General features: G+C 41.2%; 1 protein-coding gene across 1 annotated transcript in view; it reads left to right on the forward strand.

The window, feature by feature from the left end:
- Positions 1-8,798, forward strand: part of cd276 (CD276 molecule) — a 78,774-nt gene extending 69,976 nt beyond the window's left edge. The window contains exon 8 of the mRNA XM_050045947.1: positions 7,919-8,798. The gene's annotated coding sequence lies outside the window, so the exon portion shown is untranslated. The remainder of the gene's footprint in view (positions 1-7,918) is intronic.
- Positions 8,799-22,922: the final 14,124 nt, after the last annotated feature.

Raw genomic sequence — 22,922 nt, forward strand, 5'->3', positions numbered from 1 at the left:
TGGAGTGAAATCTGAAAGGAGAAAACTTGTCTAAATGTAGTTTAAAAGCCTGCTGCAGCCAGATGCAAGATGGGATGTGAGATTTCTGATGATCTGATTTTTTGTTGGTGGCAAGAAGAGTGAAGGACTCGGAGAGACAGAGGGGGGCTCCTTCAATTCCTCCCTGCTGTATGTGGCAGGTGAGGCCCTGCAGACACTGATGATGTCAGACAGGACACTTACGTTGGACTCTCTCCAGGGAGGTGTCTTGAAGTGGAGTTTGACTCACCATTCCAGTATCTCTGATCTCTGCATTATTTATGCTTTTGTCTCAGCCATTTATCAGCATTTTTATACCTCGCAGCCTCATTCTACAGTACATCTCCTGTGATGGAATAGGCTGCAGCGATTATAGCCTCTGAGGGAAGCCAATAACCGAATATAGTAGCTCATATTGATATCAGAAAACTGTGGAATGGACAAGTGTGCTGCGTAGCAGTCTCTGCATACTGTTGAGAACCTTGGCAAACATCCATTCACATCAAAATAGTGCACTGAAAAATAAAATATAACGAGGAAAACGCTGCGCTGGCTCCACTTTCTTACCTTTATATTAATTCTTAGGACATGAAACTGGTAATATGTGAGCTGTGGTAAGACTTGCACAGCAACTGAATCGCTGATCAATGACAGCTAATGAACACGGCAGGAGTTCTGCTCTGTTTGCCTCTCGACAGAGAGCTGCCTTCTCCAGAGAGCTCTTTTTCTCCTGTTTTTGCCAGAAAAGCACAGGAGCCTTCATTGAAACCAACTGCCTCTGGGCTCAATTAACTACCATAGATTACTCATAATGCAGATGAGAGACCGTATACAAGATCGGCAGTGTGGTGATGTTGAAAAACACACACAAATGGTGCAAGCATGGAGACAGACAACTGGGACACTGATGCTGAGATGTACCTTCAATGTATAGTTGATAAAAAGAGCTTCATGAAAAAGGCTGTGACAAGCAAAATAATGCACTGCCTCTACTTTAATGAGAGTCATTATCCTAATAATGAAAATAGACAGTATCTGCACGTACAAACGTCTGTTCTTTGAAGCTATTTATAAGACTCTATGCACCAAAGTATGGACATCAGATTAAACAGTGATAACTAATATATAAAAAGAAAATGCTGCACTGGTTCTGTAGTCTCTATGCTAATCTGTGATTCCATTCAGTGTCACATACATGAGGAGGCAGGCACACCCAGCCACACTTGGGACCCTGTAGCAGAGTCAATGCAGCCGATGTATGTTTTGCAATGTTGTCGTGGGCAATTGAGTGCTCCATGGTGATGACATGGTTTGCTTTGTGTGTGGTCACCAGGCCATGGCCCTTGTCAAAACATATTAGCGTCACTTAACATCCCTCACCCAGGCCGATCACTGTCAATTTCCCGGCCTACCAAAACGCTCTTTCTGAACAGTTGTCAAATTTGAGTGCCCCTGCTGTTTTGGTGATATCTGAGACTTTCTCTAAAATGTTCCATTTTCGGCAGCCACATATAGATTTAAAACCTGAATTAGTCTTGTCACAAGTAGCATTTTCAAATGGATCCCAGCCTATTGTTTACAAAGGATAGCTATCAAAGAGAATCTGTTCAGCTCAAGAGAGTTTACAGATGGCACAAACCTAAATACTGAACAGCCCCCCCCCCCACCCCCCGCTGTGATTGGAAGATGGTAAACATGTAGCTTATTGAACGGCAAAATGACTTTTAGGCGTAACTTTCTGAAGTGTGCACACATTGTCGTGAAACTGAAGGAGAAGTTGTTCTAATAGTGGGAGCTTAGACGTGCACGTCTCTGCATGCCAACTAAGTGCTTCAGTGTCTCTTTTTTATCACTGGAGAAGCAGATTAACTAATGAGATAAGGAGGACCATGATCAAACATGCAGAGCAAGTCATTCAAAATCAAGCGCACAGAAATGATGCTGTTGAAATGCACTCGATGACACCGACTTGAGAATGTTGTCGAAAGAGTTTTCTTTCAACTAAAGCGTCAGAAGCGATTGTTTTATTGTGTCTCATGCAGCTAATTAGTGGTGCATTAGTGAATATTCAAACTGTCAGTCAGTTAGAAATGATCATTTCACTCTCATTAGCTCTGCTTGGACATGATTTCAAATGACCTGTGTATTCAGACCAATGTTTATCACTTATGGCTTTTTTCTGTTGCTGTATGTGAGTTGTTTTCTGGGGGGGGGGTGTTCAAGCAATTACCTGATTGTCTGTGTCATCTCCATCTCTCCATTTTACCATCTGTGACATTGGCAACAACAAGGTGTACAGACGCAGTAGGGTATCAGTAATTGTGCATCAGGCAGCAATGGCTTTATTGCTATAAAATGGGTACCACACAATTTTTTCACATCATGAAACAATATCATATTCTGTTAGATTTTTTATTTATTTATTTATTTTTGAAAAAGCATTGGTTGTGTTGTTCCTGCCAAGCGCAGCATCGACTTATGTGCATACCTATAATGGGATAAATTTTGCAATGAAATGGGACTGAATGTGAACTCATCGACATATCGCAGTCCTTCAGCCATTGCAACTCTGCTCAGTTCAGCTTATAGGGTGACAGTCACCTTCATGCTGCATCAGGGAACAGCACAGGTAGAAGACGGTCGCTTGGCGTGATGTCACCCTGTGCGACTCTTAGTATCCATCCAGATTAACATACTCAGAATATAAGTGGTTTAGGGTAAATGATTGACTTGTCTCTTGAGGTAGCCGGCATCCCAGCATGAGCGCAGAATAAACTGTGACTCCTTCGTTTCTTACTCCTTCTACCTTTCTCCTGGTACTGAGTCACCTCGCCTTTGGGGCTTACCACAGGAGTCTCTTCAAATGATCCTTTAGACTGAAGTGGAGAATCAAGATTAATGCACTTTCACGTTCCGCCCAGGCTCCGGGGGAAAAAGTCTTATAATTAACACCGGGGGGGCTGCAGGCTGCTTCTGGAGAGAGGTCGAGGGTGGGGTTCCTCGACCATTGAGACAGAGTTGATAAAGGTGTGAGATTTTTAGAGTGTGATGTATGCTGCTGTTTTGGAATAATAGTGGAGTGGTAACAGAATGACCTGTCAGACACCTCACTCTGGCTTATTGTTATTGGGACAAAGTGGAGGGGCCTGTAGCGAGAGCTGCTGCATTACAGCATCATTATAGTGATTATTATCACACGCTGTGACCTATGTGAATTATCACTGAGGCAGACGATTGCACCTTTTTTTTCTAGTCCCATATAGGGACTGCTCCTGCAGAGTTTTCTACACGTTTCTGCAACACCGTTTTCTGTTAAAGTTGTAGTTAGGAACTTGTATAAAAATAACTTTTTGTTATATTTGCTGAAACTGTCACTATATCCTGACAGTAGTACATTAGACAGATTATCTGTGAAAAACACCATGTTCCTCCTCCTGATGCCTCTAATGGCACAAGGAGTCTCAAATGCAGCTCTCAATCATATCAGGCTCATGAACTGCGTTCAAGATGTCAAACTCAGTAGCGCTGATTAAATGTGAATCAAGACTCTGTCATGACATTGCCTATTTCTTGCCTCAGTTGTTTTCAGAAACAAATTTTAGTTTATTGTTTGGCTGTAAAATGAGAGTCTGTGACCCGGCTGCCATTTTGAAAACAGTCAAGCTGTAACAGAGCACCGCCCACCAGCTGGTGCAAGCTATTTTATTTTACAGCTAAACAGTTCACTACAATATGTTTCTGAAAACAACTAAGGCAAGAAATAGGTAATGCAGTAACTAGGGCTGCCCCGACTAAGAATTTTACTAGTAGACCAATAGTTGTCATTTAGGGCAATTAGTTGACTAGTCGCTGGCATGTTTACAATATTATTTTAATTATTCAATTATTTATTTTGGGCGGGGCAACACAATGGTTTGAGTTGAAGGTTTGAGAAAGAATAGTATCAGTAACATTGTTAACACTGTGCTTCATTACAGAGAAATACAAAACCATACTAATGAACTTTCATTAAATTAGGCCTATATTTTATCTACAAGTGCACGTCACACGTTAATTGCGCTGTCAGCAAAGCAGTAATGATTGTGCTAAGTGGCTAATGGGCATGTAGCTACTTACATGTTTCAGATGATACGTCATGTTTGGATTCGACCAATGAAGACGAGTTTACATATCACCTTGGGTTCGTCCTTCACCTTCTCAAAATGATCCCACCCTTTGGATTTCCTGCCTGTTATGGTAATAACTAGCCTGTGTAATAACCGCAGGTACCAGCTGTGTAAATTAGGGGCCGTGTTTAATCGCCTGGAAAACCCAAGGTCAGACTCTTGGTGCTACTCTTGTGCCTTTTTGTGCCATCTTTCAAGAGCGCGGCAGCAGCTTGCATCTGAGGTTATTAAGCAACCTTAACAAGCATCGAATTTACCTGAAATCCTGAATACCGAGCTGATCTTCTTCCAGGCGCTGTTTATAAGTGTGAAGGCCTATCTTCCGTTAGACAGATGTAAAGCTCTGGGTAGCCCTGCACTAAAATGATTAACATTTCTGTGTTTGTAACAGACTGAATATTTGCAGAAGAAGGGAAAGATATCTGTCGGCTGTGATTGGTTTGTAACGTGACTCCTGTCTAACTGCGGAGCGTGGCCACTTCCTGTGTCTGTCCTTTCAAATTAAATTGCCACATGGTCCAGTCTTATAGGTTTTGATTTATTTTGACAAGGCGCAGCTTGTCATAGAGATTCACGTTTGTTTATTTATTTATTTATATATTTTTTGTGTGACTCAGTAACCAATGTAATTTTGCTGACTAATTACCTTTCTGGTCAACTAACGTTTGGTCAACTGTAAGGGGGCGGCCCTAGCAGTGACACAATCTTGATTCATATTTGTTTAGCACTGCCTAGTTTGACAGTTTGACAGCAGTTTACAAGCAGCAACTGAGGTGACTTAACACTGCTTTAGAGAATCCTCGGCTCTGATTGGTTGTAGACTCTAGCAAATGCCATTAGAAGCAGTAGGAGGAGGTTATCTGTCTCATGTACTACTGTGTGGATGCAGTGACAGTTTCAGCAAATATGACAAAAAGATTTTTTGAAAGAAGTCACCAGCTGTGGCTTTAAGTAACTGTCTGCCAGATCCTGCAGGGAAAATGAGACACATGTAACCCTAATGAAATGTATCAGTCTAAAGAAATGTTAAAGCTAATATTTAAAAGAGTACGGTTTGGATTAAAACATTCATACTTTTCCTTGATGAGAGATAGATGAGAAGATTGATACCCTCAAAATGTATCTTCACATCTAAGTCTTGGCAAGAAAGAATATTTCCCAAAATGTCAAACTCTTGCTTTAATAACCCATCTTCAGAAGACATAAACTGAAAATAACCATTATTAAAAGCCTTCAGATATTTTTCTGTGATACTGCATGTCATCAGCAACATTTTACAAATCAGATGGCCTAATGTCAGACTTTCTAATGTCAAATTTCTAATGTCACTGACTTCACAGCTTGTTTGAAAAAGAGGGGGCCGGAGGAAGGGAGAGACAATGCAGTGCTTACCTTTATTGGATGGCATATTTGGAGGGCCTACACCACACAGAATACTTAAAGAGTATGTTCTTTGATGCATGGTTAAGCCTAATAATAATAGACTCTTATATCTCTTCACACACCGAAGATACTAACTGCTATTTAGATATATCCCACACCCCACTATTTGTGTTGTGCAGTTCCCACGGGATCCTATTTCCATTTCAGCGCTCGACTGTATATTGAAGCGTGTAAGGCATTTGTTGAAATGTAAATGCATCCATAAAAGCAGATCTTTGTACCCCTCTATGAGTGGTATAATTATCCATCCTTGCACAGAGAAATTGTCATGGTGTGTTTGATCATCTGGTAATGATCTTTAAGTATCACCAAGGTTTAGCTGCTTCCTCATTATCCTGAATTCTTCTCCAAGGTTAGTCCCAAACATTTACTTTCACAGTCCCACGCCTGCTGTTTGTCTTTGATAGTTACTCTGATTGTTGTTGTTTCTGTCTGTTTCAAAAAGCTCTGTTTTTAGGTGTGATGTTCCACAAGTATATGAATATAAAAAGACAGAGGGGGGGATGGTGTTACAGACAGGGAGAATGAAATATGGCACTTACATTTCAATGTAAATGAGGAAAGAAATGGGCACAGTGTGGATCTACAGCGGTTCATTAGATTGAATCCACTGTGCCCGCTGTATCTTTCACGTGAACAATCTCCTATAGGCCGAGTAAATTAGTGTGCAATCTCATGTACCTGCTGTAAATGAATCTGTCCATCAGCTTGTGTCTCAGGTGTTGGAGTGCAGGAATGGTTCTGCCCTGCCGCGGCTGCTTTGGATTCCCAGACAGAGAGAAGCTGTTCGTTAAACACTTAAGCTGGAGTTTACTTTTTGATTGCCTGTGTTAACAATCCCCGAAAAAAAAAAAAAAAAAAAAACCCGTTTCAGGGTGGTTGTTCCTGTTGTTTTTTAAGTTTCTAAATCACTGCGCTACAGATGTCCATCCAGTGTCTCAGTAAAGGTCTTTCATTTCACCTCTGACCTCCAGACTCAACTGCTAGCATGACTCCTCTTTGAAACGCACATCCTTAGATCTCTCTGGAGGCACGTTGGGGTATTTGAATCTGATGAGAAAAATGCACGTGTGAAAAATTGTGTTGTGTTCATTTGGGTGATGGATAAGTTGGCAAGTCGGATTACCCTCTGACAGGGAGCAAATGGAAGCCAGGCTGCACTCTCAGATGCAGCGCTGCTCTGCGAAACAGATATTCTTCTGCGAGCTTCGCAATTTGCAAAGACTCCTATCATTTAGAATGACAGACTTTATTACTGTTTCAGTTTTGGCTTTGACATTTTGAAGCTGTTAGCAATGCCCTTAGGGTTTCATTTAGGATTTATCCACATCACACCAGCCTGTCATGTGTAAAATGTAATAAAGGCATGATAATGAGCGTCAATTAGGAGGTAGGAGAAGCTCACCAACAGAACTTTTCTTTTCTTTATTTCCTGTGTTGAAATATTAGGATAGACACAGGATACATGTGATAAGTCAGAGCTGTTCAGGTTTACAGTATGTCTGAATCAAACGTAGACTCAGGAGTACTGCTGAAGTCTAAATGGGACACACAGCATGAGCAGAATCTCCACTGCACAGATTATTAGCTCCTCTCTGGGTATTTATGTTGCATATCTGACCAGGAAACACAAATGAAGAGATCTGCCCTGTTGAGCAGGTCCACTGTCTTCATTTAGAAGTCCACTTGTGTGCAGATATAGCTGACTGACTTGAATAATGTATCTAAAAGCCAAACCTCCAAGCATATAGCCAACTATATTGCTTTTAAAAGCTTCAAGTAGGAGAGCTTCATGTGTGACATAATTAAATTCCACCCAAGTTAATTCAAACTGTTTAATGATGCAGGGAGAACAATTTCTTTCGCTGTGCCAGCGGTGGGGTGGTCCGCTGGGGCTACGAGTGAGGAGAAGCATTAGAAGTTCACAGAGACACTTGTGATACAGAGAGGAGGATGTGAAGATGGAGACAGACTTGAAGGTTGCAGCATCCTTGGAAACGCAGCTTCCTCTTGGTGTGACTGTTTATTTAATAACGCCAAATTCACTTTGTCTGTTGTTTTCTTCCTTTTTTTTACTATAACTTATAAAAATAGTGGTGGGGAATTATTAGTAATCTGCCTGTCAGAGCAGATGCTACCAGTGGGAGTGCCTTTGCTTGCTTTAGTTATTGGGTTAGCTGTTGGTTACTGTGACCAGCCTGCAGTGTTACATTATTTTTCAAAGCGTAATAACCTCTCCCACGGTGAACAGCCTGACATTATACGTATTGTGTTTTTGTGTCTTTTTCCAGGAGTCGGGGCCAGACGGCGGATAGGAGATGAGTCTGGCGGGTAATCCCACTCCACCTATCCATCAACTTGGAGACTATTTCCAGCGTCCCCTACAGAATGTCAAAGCCTCGCTGAGCAGAAGATGAGTCCATCATCTTCTTTCTAAGACTTTCCCTCGAGTTTCCATCAAAACACATAAACACATCATGTGCCATTATTTTCTATTGCCCTCGCCTCCCTTTTTCTGTCAATGGAGGGCGGCGGCGGTGAGCGAACGCAGTTGAGCCGGTGGTTCCGTGCAGTATGCAAAAGAGAAGCTCTGTTTGAAAACTACAGGATGTGACAGGATCCTTTCTCTGTCGCTGACATCACTCTGTATGGGTTGTGATGGGGCATGTGCCAGAGATCTCCTGTCTAATAGGAAGTGAGACACTTAAAGAGATGACCCTGCCTCAGTTGCCATCACTGTCTCTCTGCCAGAGAGAGAGCTTGGCTCTCCCATTACTCCTGCACTTGCTAATTAGCGTCTGTCGCTGGAGTAACTTGTACCTGTCAGTGTGTGCCGCTCTCCTATATTCAGTAACTTGAGGGAATTGAAATTGAATGCCAGCTAAGCTCCAACAAACTGCAAATGGTGCATGGGATACACCCTGATTTTCTCACTGACCTGACAGCCTTATATGTAAGAAATTGTTTTTAATGAACACACACTATCTCAGCTACTTTCTCCTGCTGGGGTGCAATGTTTTATCTCCTCCAGACTCGGGGCTGTACCGGTTGTTTTATTGCATTTTTTTAGGTACTTGAGCAAGTCCCTGTGCCATATGTCCATGTATGAATGCCAAAGCCATTTGTGTCAGATAACCCAGTGCCTATTTACATTAAAGAGACATGGTGAAACTGCCTGGTCATTGGTAATTATTGGTCCCATTTCCGGGGCCACTTTGTGCTCGTTCAGGCAGAACAAGGTCGAGTTTATTACAGACATTTCTTCACCCACAGGATTAGCCATGCTGCTCAAATTCATCCTTCCACTTTTCCATTAGTTGATTTATCTGCCGACTAGACTCTTTTACATAATGAGTAAAACATGAATTATGGTCAAAGTAATACAAATATTTCATTTACATGCAGATCAACACTGACATGTTGAATTGTTCCCCGTTAGACGCAGTCCTATTTTAGGGCTAATCCCTCTCTGTTTGCAGATGCTCAGTCATCCCAAACATTTTACTTGTTTTGAATAATGGATTTTCCCCGTGATTGTTTGTTGCTGTCATACGCGAAACGGCTACCTTGCATCAAGTCTGACTTGTGTAAGTAGTGCAGAAATACCTCACCGGCACACACATGCACAGGAGCACGCGCACATACTGTGTCCTCTTCCTAAGCTGGATGAGACTGTTGATCAAACCCCAGGCTGAGCCCAAATGCGCAGATCTCTCTGTACAGTAGCCCTTGACCTTGCCGTGTGTCCTCATGGCCCAGACACCCGCCTGAAATTAAATTACAGATTAGTGGCTCCAGGCCCAAAGAGGAGTTTATTTGGTTGGCCCCTCTCTGAGAAGCGCTCATTCTCTCATTCAGGGACTGGAAAAAATGTCATGGGATTTAAGGAAGAAAATGCCAGTCTTGAAGACATTTTCTTCTGACTGTGAGCGCTGGAGCCAGTGGTCCTCAAAAACTGAAATGTCTGCAAAGACTTCTAAATCTTACATTGTAGGAAGAAGGGACACGGGGCTAGTGGAAATTTGGGATTTCGGAGATGTGAAAAATGAGTTCTTGGAAGCAAAATAAAATATAAAAGTCGGAGAAAAGAAAAGAAAACCAAAGTCAAACTGAAGGAACTGTGATGAAACGGCAGCTCACTGCTCAATGTACATCTCAGAAATTAAAAATATAATAATTCTTATAAGACAAAAGAACCCAATGCCAAGCCCTCAATTATTTGGAAGTCTGTCAAGCCTTTCACAATCCTTTATTCCAAATTACATTGACATCAAACTACATTAAAATAAGTGACCATCAATTGGCAATCAAAGGGAAAATATAGATCATGAATATGTTGTCACTGTAGAGAAGATGAACGTGAGACAAACATGTTGATAAAGTTAAAAATTCAACTTTTAACTGAAGGGAAACGTTGAGATGTCTTACTGAAAAGACAAACTTTTAAATTTACAGATGTGATTTGGCTGAATTTTGGTTTGCATTTTGTCACCCATTGCTCACAGTGTATTTGTGCCAGTGCTTTATCACTGCATTGCAAGAATGGACAGGAGGAAAGAGCAGAAGAAAAAGAAGAAAATATACTTTATAAATTCCTGAGGGGAAATTAAATTTTTTCTATACATGTATTAAGGCTAGAGATGTCAAACCGAGCGGGCTGCCCATGGACAGGCGCCTCAAGCAGTTGGGGATTCATTGCCTTGCTCAAGGTCACCTCAGGAGTGCCCTGGAGACGAACTGGCACCCCTCAAGCTACCAGTCCATGCTTCATATTTGGTCCGGATGGGAACTTAAACCAGTGACTATACAGTTCCCAACCCAAGTCCCTACGGACTGAGCTACTGCCACCAGCAACTGATACCTAAATGTACATATATGCACGTGATTACTGTATTAAGACAGACCTTATTCCTCTAAATTAGAAATGTTCCCAGTGTAATGCAGCACAGCAGCTCTATATAGTCAAATGTACATCAGCATGCTCCAGCATAAGGGACAGTGAGCACATATCGTACTCACAAATTTAGTTGAGATTTGCTTAAATATGTGACAGCATGCAGCACGAGCCTGCTATCAGTTGACTTCACCTGCCAACTGCACTTCTTCACTTAACTTACTTCACATGCATAATTGATCACACTTAATGTCACCTCTCACGGACCTGGGCACAAGGGGATAAATGTTTAAGATGTTAATGTCACATCTTTGTTTATCTATCAAAATAAAACACTTGGCAGGGTTTGGAGTTGCCCCACAGCCAAGCCTCAGCCCTCGTCACACACATAAGGGAACATTTTTACACATTAACTTGTCTTGAATTCAAACTCACTCTTACAAGCAGGTAATGGGTTGGTGTGGTGTTTATGTGTACAATGACTACTGAATGTACAGAGACTGGAGCCAGAAGTAAAACAAGTAGAGTTCCTGATAGGTATTGATCAAAACTGCCACATGTATAGACACACTTCATGATTTGGGAACACTTCAGATGGTTATTTGTGGCTTAAAAAACTCACTCTCAGTCAAATTCACTCATATAAAGTGATGCAAAAAAAATTCTATCAGTGCAGACGGGGTGAAACAGTATCTTGGAGTGAGAGAACACCAGTGTTCCTTTTTTTTAGAAAGCTCTCCATAGCTCACATACTCTGGCTCAGACTGCGGCCCAATCACGCTGTAGATTTATATTAGCACTTCTGCTACCCTGCATTTGACTTGATTTGAACATGAGGTCCCAGTAAAGTAGTCACTGAAATGGGGCCAGATGTGCTCCTTAAATTTTAGTACACAGTAAATGCTTAGTGTGCTCTTTCGTAAATATCCTCCTTTACCCCCCACCCCCCACCCCCCTTTTCTTTAGCAGATACTTCAGCGTAAGCATGTACACTACTTACATCCTTTCACTATTTTTTTTCTCCTCTATTAAAAGTAACTTCAGTCAAATAGAGAGGAGGCAGCTGGCAGCTAGTGGCCCATGTTCTGTCTGGGATGGGACACCTGAGGTCAGCGGCTCTCAGTCCAAGCCACTCTGCATCCAGAGCTCTGTCGGTTTCATTCTAGCGGTCTAATCAGGGACTGATTCACACCAGGGACAGCAAGTGAATGCAATTAAGTAGATGGTAGTAAAGAAAACCAGGACCAGGATTGAAGACCACTGTGTAATTGGTTTATTCATGGAATCGTGGGATACTCCATCACAAGTTATCAAGGTGCATGTAAATAGCTTGGGCTATGGCCAGTAGTCAGTTAACTCTGGGTGTAAGCGCGGTGTGTAAACACTTACTACGAATTCTGCTCACTGTGAGCATCCTTGCATCATTTTTACGATCTGCTGGGTTTGTTCACCGCTTAAGGAGAAAACACTGCCAGCATTTTACGCTGTGTTTTATTTCTCCTGAGGAGGTTCGATAATGTATTTAGTATGCAGAGGCGGGAGCAAAACATAAAACAGGCAAATCAACTGGAAGAGTGATCCACCAATTATTGGGTTGTGAAAGCCGATACTATGACCAATATTAATGCTGAGAATATTCATGTTACATATATATTACATGTGTGAAGGTACATTAATTAATTTTAACCCAATTTAAAAATCCCAATTATATTTAAAACATTGTGAAACAATCAGCTGTTGAAAAAACTTCTAGAGTAACAATGGGATTATATAGCGGTTTCTGTAGAATTTGCTGGAAGATTGCTGTAACCCCACTGGGGACTACTTTTTACTCCTTAAAACACAGATTATTCTCAAACATTATTGTAGCCTTATTGCATTACAGCCCAGTTTCCAGAAGAAAATGTTGGCATTGTACATTTCTGCAAACCAGAAATACATTATATTTGCACATTTCATACGTATCATATCAGCATTTCTAAAGCGATGTAATGCATAAGCTGACATTGTCATTTGGAGATGGAGGGGTTGGTGGATGGGGTTTCACCTAAGAGTGGATGGGAGATGGTGTGTCACCAAGGTGAGACGCCTGCAAAGCTGCAGACCACTGTTCGAGACCAGCAAACAAAACTGGTTGGTTTCAAGCAGGTTACCAGAAGCCAGAAGCAGAAACCACTTGAAATCTCTTTTATTTTCAAAACTCAAAGCAAATAGAGTATATAGTATAGGTCTGATGTAGTCATGGTTTTTGTGTGAAAAGATTTAGTGTGTGACAGCAGTCTCGTATAAATGGGTCAAACATAAGTCGAAGGGGGTTTGTTACTTCAAGACACATCAGAACAATTCAGACAAATACACCTCCATGTTTCATTAATCATTTCAGCTGTGAGATATCACATTTGAGTTTATAATACTGACCTTTAATTATACCTCCTCATCAGACAGTAAGTATAAAATGTAAGTATAGTTGTGAAGAAAAGGTTGTTAGATCTTCAGAAGACCTCTTTAGGTCCGTGTTTGTGTTCCACATGTCTCTTTAAAAGCTGTACGTCCCGACTAGTATGTCTTCAAGGACAAAGGAGTTGCTTTCGAGGTTAGATCAAAATTCCTTGAGTGAATCATGATGTGAAAGTAAGAGAAGAAACAAAAAAACTTGAAAGCTCCTGAATTCATAACACTCTCATCCTCCACCCTGAATGGCAAGCAGCCTTACTGGGCATGAGATGTTGACGTAAGGATTTAAGAGAGTCAGAAAATGAAGGTTTCTGTTGGAAGGGCAGGCATGCCAAGCTCAAATGAAAAAAAAAAAATTACAATTGAGGTGCTAAGAAGTAAAGCCTCAATCAAAAAAAAATCGAGAATACCAGCTGTGAATATAGACACAGGGATTGTTGTATAGCCTTCAGGTTACATTGTCACATCACTCCTTTTGATATCTCTACCATTAAAAAAAACAAACACGTAAAGACAACTAACATTTGCAGCAACGAGATAGAGAATAAGATCACGGATTGGTACGGCAGTAATAACGGGGGTGGGTATTTGATTGTCATATTGAAGAAGGAGCTGAGCCTGAAAGAAAAGCTCTTGGTTTTCCAGCAGATATCTTTCCAAAGCTCTGGGTAGCTCTGGGTAGTGACAGAAAGGATAAAATTGCATATTGAATCACAGCTCAGAGTTGCACCACTACTTTGCATGGGAAGCTGAGGTGGTGTGGGCATCTGATCAGGATGCCTCCTTGATTCTTCCCTCTGGAGGTGTTCAGGGCATTTCCAACTGGGATGAGACCCCTGGGCAGATCAAGAACTCATCGGTCTTGGAAGGTCTTCAGATCCCACCAGGTGCTGCAGAATGTGGCTGGGGAGAAATACATCTGGGCCAGCAGATCCAGGTAAGCAGTGGAAAATGGATGAACCTTTAGTTGTTCTATAATGTCAGTAGTACTGAGAGCAGGTACACTGCATCTCATTAACTCTATTATAAGAATAAGGAGCTTTAAAAGTACCAAGGATGTGGTCACTGTGGAGTCATTTGATTTTGAATTTGAAAATCAGCTGCTGTGAAAAAGTTAATGTTTATTTATTATTTAATGTTTAGAAATTGTTAATTTTTTGCTAGCAACCCTTGAAATGTACCCACGTAAGTCATAGTGTATGACTGACCCACTCAGCTGAAGTTAATTTGCGTCTTCAGGGTCAAAGGAAGCCAAGGTCAAACTCTGTGTAACAGTTACAGGGATTTAAAAGTTAGGAGATGCAGAAGATTTTTCCCTCATCAGAAACTCCTGTTCCTCAAAAAAAAGACCTGTCTATACTCAAAAATCAAACGCACACGCACTTGGCACTATGCGTTCCCTAGCACTAAGTTCAGAAATGTGCACAGATTGCCTGCCTCCACATTTAACAGGTGCAAACTGCACCTGACCTTTTTCATGTAAGGCACTTATTCTGTTGAAATCTTGGCCACTGAAACTGGCATTGATGCAACTTTTAGATCCTGCAAAATGAAATAAAACGCCTAACTCCCCCCTGCTAACCGAACTTGGCAAGACGGTTATTCAAAATACCATGATTTGCCAAACGAAAGAGTCACAGCTACATGCCCTCTGCACCAACATGAACGTGCAGTTTTTCAGTACGCTGCAATTTTCAACTACAGCATTTATGTTCTCTGATCAGTGTTCTGTGGAATATGCACTAAGTGAAATTGTGCCATGCTATACATGTTAATCTTTAAAGAAGCCAGGAGAAAAGGGAAGAAAAGGTCAGCTGGTCTTGGTTTATTACTGGGAATCAACATCAAAGACATGGAGGTGCAATGGGTACAAAAGGTAGTGGAGCTGCATCCATTGAGCACAGAGGAGTGGACCCCTGGAGGAATGTATTGTATAATATGTAGGTAACTGTCAGCTGGAAACCCCTTGATAGTACAGTAAACTTCAAAGGAAACACCTCAATAATCAATGTCCATGAAGTCAAAGGTCCAACAAAGGGTGAAAGACCATGTGCATAGATCAAATTCAGAGCTGTCATAATGTATTTTTTACTTATATTTTTCACGTAACTTTTCAGGAAATAACACGACTATCACCTGCAGGCCCCACACACAGAATGCACACACACAGTTCTTACAAAGGGACAGTGTGTGAATGAACATACATAGTCAGCTTTACACAACAAATAGCGTAACCCAAATACTTTACAATACTGAATGCATGGACAAAGCATTACTGAGTCTGACACAGAGGCTGCATAGTGATGACCTCAGGCTCAAACTGTACCAGGAATCCATTCTATAGGTTTTGCAGCTAAAACAGTCTGCCACCAGATCCTAATCAATAAAGATACACTTTTCTCTGACAACTAAAACCTCTCATTTATATTTAAGATGGACACAACTGCGTTTGTTTCAAATTACACCTTTTGTTCATTTCTGCATGTGTGACTTCTAATCAAATAAAAGCATTTTCTTGTAATGGCATTAAACTTTAATCACCTCTTATCTGTGTCACATCATGTTGGGACATACGATAACATTATTTACGGCTGATACCCTCCATCTTAGGTTTGTTTTTAACTTTGTCGATGCACATTACAGGGGGTTGGGATGCAGAGCCACTGAGAAAGGTACATACCAAAGACATCATTTATCTATCTAATTATTAGATTTTAAAAAGTTGAACATAAGTGAAAAATAGAGTTGAGTGGAGTGTATTTGGAGAGCATTAAAGTTTGACAAAATGAAAAGGCAAAAGCCATCTGAGGCACAGTACAAAAAAAAAGGGGAAAAAAAGAATAAGATGAAATTAGTAAATTTCATCGTTTATTAGTGTTTGTTAGCGAAGTTGTTAAGCTCCTGTTCTGTAAAGCAGGATTTATACTTGTGTGTCAGCTCTATGCAGAGCCTACACTGTGGCCTATGCTGTTGTGAGCATTTATACTCCGTCACTCTGCAGTTACAGCTCCAAAACACTAGTTGGCGCTGGAGTGTGCTTTAAAGGGGCAAAAAGCGAAATAGTTTCACTGCTAGGTTTGCTGTTGTGCACTGCCTGTAGACCAAAACAAAGTGTGTCATGAGCCACTCCTCCCTCTACCTCTGCTCTCCACCCCCCATCCCAACGCCACACCCCCCCGCCTCGTCAAGCAGTTTGAGATGTCTCGGTCTCTGCTGTGTTTAGCTATTCCCCTGCCTACTTCAATGATGATGGTACCTGTAATAAATGTAATATATTTGCTGAGATGGAGGCGAGGCTCAGTGACTAGAGGAGCTGGTAGAAGCGCTCCATATCTGTAAGTTACTCCAGTAGCCAGTGGCAGCCGACTCAGCTAGTGCTAACACTGGGAGCTAACGCTAACGTTCCTCCTCTTCTCCGTGAGTGAGAGCGATGTTTTAGCCTAGCAGGCAGCTGGCTCGTGGGCTGTCCACTAGGCTAAAACATCGCTTCAGGTTAAAGTGGGAAGAAGCAGCGGGTTTATCTGGCAGCTGAGTGAAGCTGGGTGAAGTGGAGGCTGCGGAGGAAACAGTTTCCATGTCATTGGCCCGACAGCCCATTGGCTCGACATCCCATTAGTCCGACTGTCCGCGGTGCTGAACGGCTCGCGGCGGGCGTATGGTGCGCCGCAACCGGCTCTGGGTCAGCTGGGAAAGGCTTGAGGTGGAGCAGGCTCACGGCTTATGTGTTTGTCACTTTCTTTTTCATTTTAACCCACACCATGATCTTTTCCTGACCCTAACCAAGTGGTTTTTGTGCCTAAACCTAACCAGACCTTAACCACAGGGCATCATGATGATTTCGGAACGGACTACGGAACAATGGGTTTAATATGGTCGGAACAATGGGATGTCGAACCGATGGGCTGTCAGACCAATGGGCAGTTCCCAACACCGGGATGGGTTAATGTCCGGAGCTTGAGCAGCCCGCCAGGCTGCCCGCCAGGCTCGCGGGCTGCCTGCTAGGCTAAAACATCGCTCTCACTCACGGAGAAGAGTAGGAATGTTAGCGTTAGCTCCCGGTGTTAGCACTAGCTGGGATCCGAGTCGGCTAGAGCCCGCCAGGCTGCCCGCCTGCTCGCGGTGTGCCTGCTAGGCTAAACCATCGCTCTCACTCACGGAGAAGAGTAGGAACGTTAGCGTTAGCTCCCGGTGTTAGCACTAGCCGGGTCAGCTAGAGCCCGCCAGGCTGCCCGCCTGGCTCGCGGGCTGCTCAAACTCCGGACTAGCCTCGCGTCACCAGGCTCTTCACATAAAGTGAAGAGCTTGGTTTTTATTCACTCCGAATTTTGTCTGGATTCTGGTTCTGGTCTAGAGAGCGGATGCGGAATTCACCAAATTCACCAAAGTAAAGTGTTCACCAAAGTAAAACTTTAAATTCTGGCGCACCAGCGATTTGGGGTGATGAGGGGTGAAAGAAAATCGCATGAACGTACATGAACGCGCAGCTGGACCGGCTTGTAAACAATGGGCTGGAGATCAACACAGAGAGGGTGTGTGAGGTCATGCTATACTCCAGATGAAATTACACCCCTAGTTCTTCACATAGCAATTTTTTAATTCCTTCAGTCTAGAAATGATGAATTTCGCTTATTGCTCCTTTAAAGTTTAGTTGATTGTGCTATTTTTGTAAGCTGAAACCATTGCTTTAAAGTGCTAAGTTTAGTTGTTTCAAAACACACACATTAAACACGGCTTAATAACGAAAATTTCAAACACAAGTACGCAAGTCAGCTTCACTATAACTGGCAGCATTCACAGACAAAGCACTTGTCTTTTGCTGGGCACATTTTCCTCACAAATACTACATGCTAATGTTTTAGCACAAGCCTATGGCATTTAACATTATATAAATTAGCCTAGCAGCTAGCACACTTTTCCTCTATTCATGTGAAGCCAGGGACAACAGCAACATTTAACAAAGGTAACGGCACACAATTTGGCTCCATTAAAACTCACAAGGTTCATCTACAAAACAATTATCTTACATTAAACACGTTTTCCAAAACATAACATGCTAACGTTATTAGCACAAGCCTATGGCATTTTACATTGTATAAATTAGCCTAGTGAATACTGGAGATTTCCTCTGTATTCCTCTGTTATTTTATAAAATTTAAACCGTGAAGACAATCTTTTATTATAGTCTTTTGATTTTACCAGACCTTAAACATAGAGGATTAGAGAGAAATAATGTAATAATGTCTTTATTCATTTATTTATTATATCCTGTTTTGAAATTAACAATTAAAAGTTTCCCACTGTTGGTGCACTTGGACTCATCCCCAATCTCTCAGTAAAATAGCCACCACTAACATTTTTCTCACTATGCTCCACAAGAAAAAGGTGTGGCCAAATTCAGTTATTCCTCAGATAACAATGCAAATGCTTTAACACAAGTTATTAGTTATTAGTTATTGACTATAAATTGCTGCTGTGTTCAGTTTTAGTGATAGCACAAAAGCATGTCTTTTTTTGTGAAGCCGCCCCAGCTGCTTTATCTGATAAAACTTGATCAATAGTTAATAATAAAGGCACTTAGAGCAGACTTTCCCCTCCTGCATGTCCATATAAAGAATACTGAATATACACAAGATGTGGATTTTATTTGTCCCCCAACTGTACTGTATCGGCTCCGAGTTTTAATATTTCATAAACAATGATCAATCACAAAGTGCACTGAAGAGCAAATAAGTAATGACACTCCTGGTTGGCCAATGAAAAGTGCAGCTTTTATTTGACTCTGTGGCTGCGTATTTGATTTTTCTCCTAAATTCTATTTAAAATCTCACTACCTTTAATCAGGATGAAGTGATATCATGCTAGATTCTATTCCCTTTTCAAAACAACTTCCTCAGAGGCGTTGAAGTAAATCACTGGCCCAAACTTGGGGAAACAAAAGACACTGCATAGGCAGAGGCTTATTTTAGCAACTGAAATGTGTGCTTTGTCAGACTCATTCAGTTGTGCTGGGCTAGGCCGTCCCTAATTAAAGTGTTCTGCTCTACAGAGTCCCAGACTGGTCCTGAGCATGCAGAAGCTGTCTTATTCTTTCCATCCATCACATCTACTGTAATTACTTTTGTTTACAGTGGAGGAAACGGCAGCTGTCTGATTAGAAGTTATTGAGGAGATAACTCATAGGTAATTTAGAAATGGCGCTCAGCTTCTCTCCTGGATGCAGATGAATCATTTCCTGTATGAAGTGCGGGGACGATGTAGAGACGCTCATGGAGAACGACCCTGACAAATTACCACAGGGCTGTCAAATCTCCAAACCATTTTCCTCTAGAGCCGTACGTTGTTGTTTTCTTCCAATGGTGATGATGGTCTTTCGTTTCCTGAGGCAGAAATAAAAAGTTTGCAAAACAGTGTAATTAGCTGCGCTCATTGTTCCATTTTTTTCTCATAATGTAAAGTAATATTTAAGGAATTAGGAATATTATATAATTTTGAAGGGCAATCTCAGTTCCCCAGTATTTTATGATTTTTAGTGAGATAGATATGGTGATAGAGGATAATAATAATCTCTTTAAACTGCGTATGGAACACACAGTTCCACAGTGCCATGATTGGTTCTCGCTGCTCTGTGACTCAGTGTTTTACAGTATGCACCATATGACTATGTATTATCACAAGACTGTCATAAAAAAACACATTTCTGTGTGAAATGGATACTGAGATGGCCATTACTGATATAGAAAGAGGATGTGCAATATCAAAATGGCAAATCGATACTGCAATATCCACTTCCAATATAGGAAATGGATCCTGCAGCAGCAATATGATATTGGATTTTTTTTTTTTTTTTTTTGAGATCCACAGCAGATTTAGAGAACACTGTAGATGTTGGCCAAGTACTACTTTTGGTTGGTTTGGTTATTGACATTTTTGTGTATTTCACGTAATGAACATAATTGCTATACATTTAATTGAATGCAGCGAGTGTTATTATCCCAAAGTTTGTAGATGTTGCATAATATATCAGTTAGACTACAGGAAGAGTGACTGAGCTTACAGCCTGTCAACCATGATGTTGGACACAGATTCTTATAGAGCTTCCATCCTCGCCTCTGTCCAAAAGCCTCATTTTTAGACATTGTTCCGCTCACCACAGTGGAAAATAAAAATGCAAAAACTGCGGCTATTAGCCAATCAACTTTTTTTTTTATCAATATTGTAATATCTGAATCCCACAACACATTTTACAGTTATACTTATTCATTAGAATATACTGTTATCCTTTTTTCTCACTCTTCCACTTTTGCTAACAAGTAATTATTTTACTGTATCCCCTATTTAAAATTAATTTAAAAAGTATAGTGTCATTTATTTTGACATCCTTTCTTTACACATTCATTCATTCATTTTCCGTAACCACTTATCCTATCAGGGGTCGTGGAGATCCGAAACCTATACCAGCTGACATTGAGTGAGAGGCGGGGTACACCTTGGACAGATCGACTATCACAGGGCTGACACATAGAGCCAGAAAACCATTTACGCTCACATTCACACCTATGCCCAACTTTTTAACACAACTTTGCCATATTTTATTTTATTATTCTTCCTGAAAGCCAAAAAACAAAAAAATCACATGAGCTCAGAGAGCGATTTTCTGTCTAAACTATGCTAATTGGTATCATGATGTGATTTTTTTTTTTCTCTCTCTTTTTTTTTTGGTCTTGTCTTTAAGTTTCATCAGCACTGTGGTTACCACGTGGTTATGTTTAGGCACAAAAAAACACTTGGTAATAGTTAGGAAATGATCATGTTTTGGCTTAAAATACCCACTTTAGGTGGCACAGTCACGGCTGGAAATGCTGTCGATGTTTTGCTAAAAAACATCAGATTTTGGTGGCGCAATTGTTGTTGGAAAGGCCACAGATATCTTGAACTGTGGTCTGTAGTGGTTTGCATCTTGGCAGCCGTCTTGCCTACGTGTTGCGCCATCCACCATCCCCTTCAGGTGCCAATAACAACGTCAGCTCATATACATGTAATCCAAGCTACCTTACTTTAGGAACATGTGATACATATTTAACATACAAATATAACCATGGTGCAATGCCAACATTTTCTTCTGGAGACTGGGCTGAATTTGTGGGTTTTAGAGGCTAAACAGGCTAAAAAATGCAGTTGAGTGGCATTGGGTGAAATAAATATGAACTGATTGAATTGTTTCTTTTTATAAACCACACCTAAGATGGCACTGTTGGTTACAGACAGTGAAATCAGATCTTTGTGGTCGTCAACACTCTCCTGTTGTCCTTGAGAGCTGAGTGGGTTCACTCAATTAATGGCAGTAATTGGACTGTTTGGAATATCAGCACCGCTAATGTTACTTTGACAGTGATTTAATTTGACATGTTAATCAATCATCAACATAGCTGGAGCACACACTAATATGTTAACAAGGGATATAAATAGCATTTTATATTGTATGCAGACAAAGGTGTAGTACACAAGGCATTGTGTATGATCATAATATATTTACTTTGCTTATTGATTTATTTTGCTCTTTCATCTTCAGCCATTGTGCCAGGGGTGTTTTTCCTCAGCAATAGGGCCAGAAAATAAAAGGAAATGTCATAAAATAAATAGTATCTGATAAACTATTGTGTGGTGTACATGTCATGCGCACTTTCTGTTCTTTGTACTGCCTCACTTTAGTCCTTGCTTGCACCATTAATTTGCTATTCAGTGCCTCTTCATGTGTAAATATTAAAGCTCAAAACCAGTTTCAATGAACTTGCTGTTTGCACAACAGATCCCCTCCCTTGCCAAAGTGTTAGATTAATTACTTTGCTTTAATGGGCCCCAGTACTGGGTACTAGTAATTAAAAGATAATGATTGGTCCCTTTGAATGTTACAAATAAAGATGCACGAACTCATTTGTGTTATTCAGGTTGTTCAATAAAAGATTAAGCCCTGTGTGGGGGTGGGGTTAGGGGTGGGGGTGTTGGGGCTACTTGCTATTTCTGCCAAATTATCCATGCTTTCCTGTGGTGTCTCTGCTCTCAGCAATCCATATCAGATAAACTTTGGATTATCACTCTGGATAAGAATAATGAATAAACACAGCTGTTCATTGGCATTCATCTCCATGACCCCCTTCTCTATGAATAGCTGGAGAAAAATAAAAGTGAAGTCATTTAAGTTTTATATCGAGGACTGTATCTCCTTTCCCTACTTTTTATTGGATGTTGACAGCTGTGTTTGGTGATGAAATTAGTCCAGTCCTTCTCTGTGGGGACTGGTGAAACTCCTCGTGAACCCCCTTTACATGTCTTTAAATACTGACCTGCTGCTAATTGCAGTAAATCTACTACAGAAAGGAGGATAGAAAGAAAAGCTAGATTTATGTACCTCTGTGCAACTTCCAGAAAACTATTCTCCACTGATATAAAACAGTTATAAATCCAGGACACCAACACTGCAAGTCAAGCGATAATGTGTTGGGAATTTGGGAAGTAACTAGAATTAAGGAAGTAGTCATTTGTTTGTGATCCCTCAATGTGGCTGCATTTCTCAGGGGATGTTTTATTTTAAGGTAGGCAGTTTTATTTTGATATTACTGGGCAAAAACCCCTTAATAAACTTTGACTTCTGCACCCTCTTGGCTCTGTCTCTAGGCTTTAGAAAATTTAGCCTGTGACAGGAGACTGGCCAATCACAGGTCATTTCAGAGTAGTCTTGCTCACCATTTTTCTCAAGAAAAGAAAGGTCTGGCTGGGCTGACTCTGACTTTAAGATTGGAGAAAAAAACGCCCCGGCTGCTTGTATTTCTTTCAACCAATCACAATCGTTCTGGGCGGTGCCACAGCAACGGTGCGCTTGCAGAAATATTGCCGGGGGGGAAACAGGTTTTGGTGTAACACGCCCACAAAAATATCGCCTACAGGACGCG

This window comes from Epinephelus moara, chromosome 1 (assembly GCF_006386435.1).
Source record: "Epinephelus moara isolate mb chromosome 1, YSFRI_EMoa_1.0, whole genome shotgun sequence".
Taxonomy (NCBI): Eukaryota; Metazoa; Chordata; class Actinopteri; order Perciformes; family Serranidae; genus Epinephelus; species Epinephelus moara.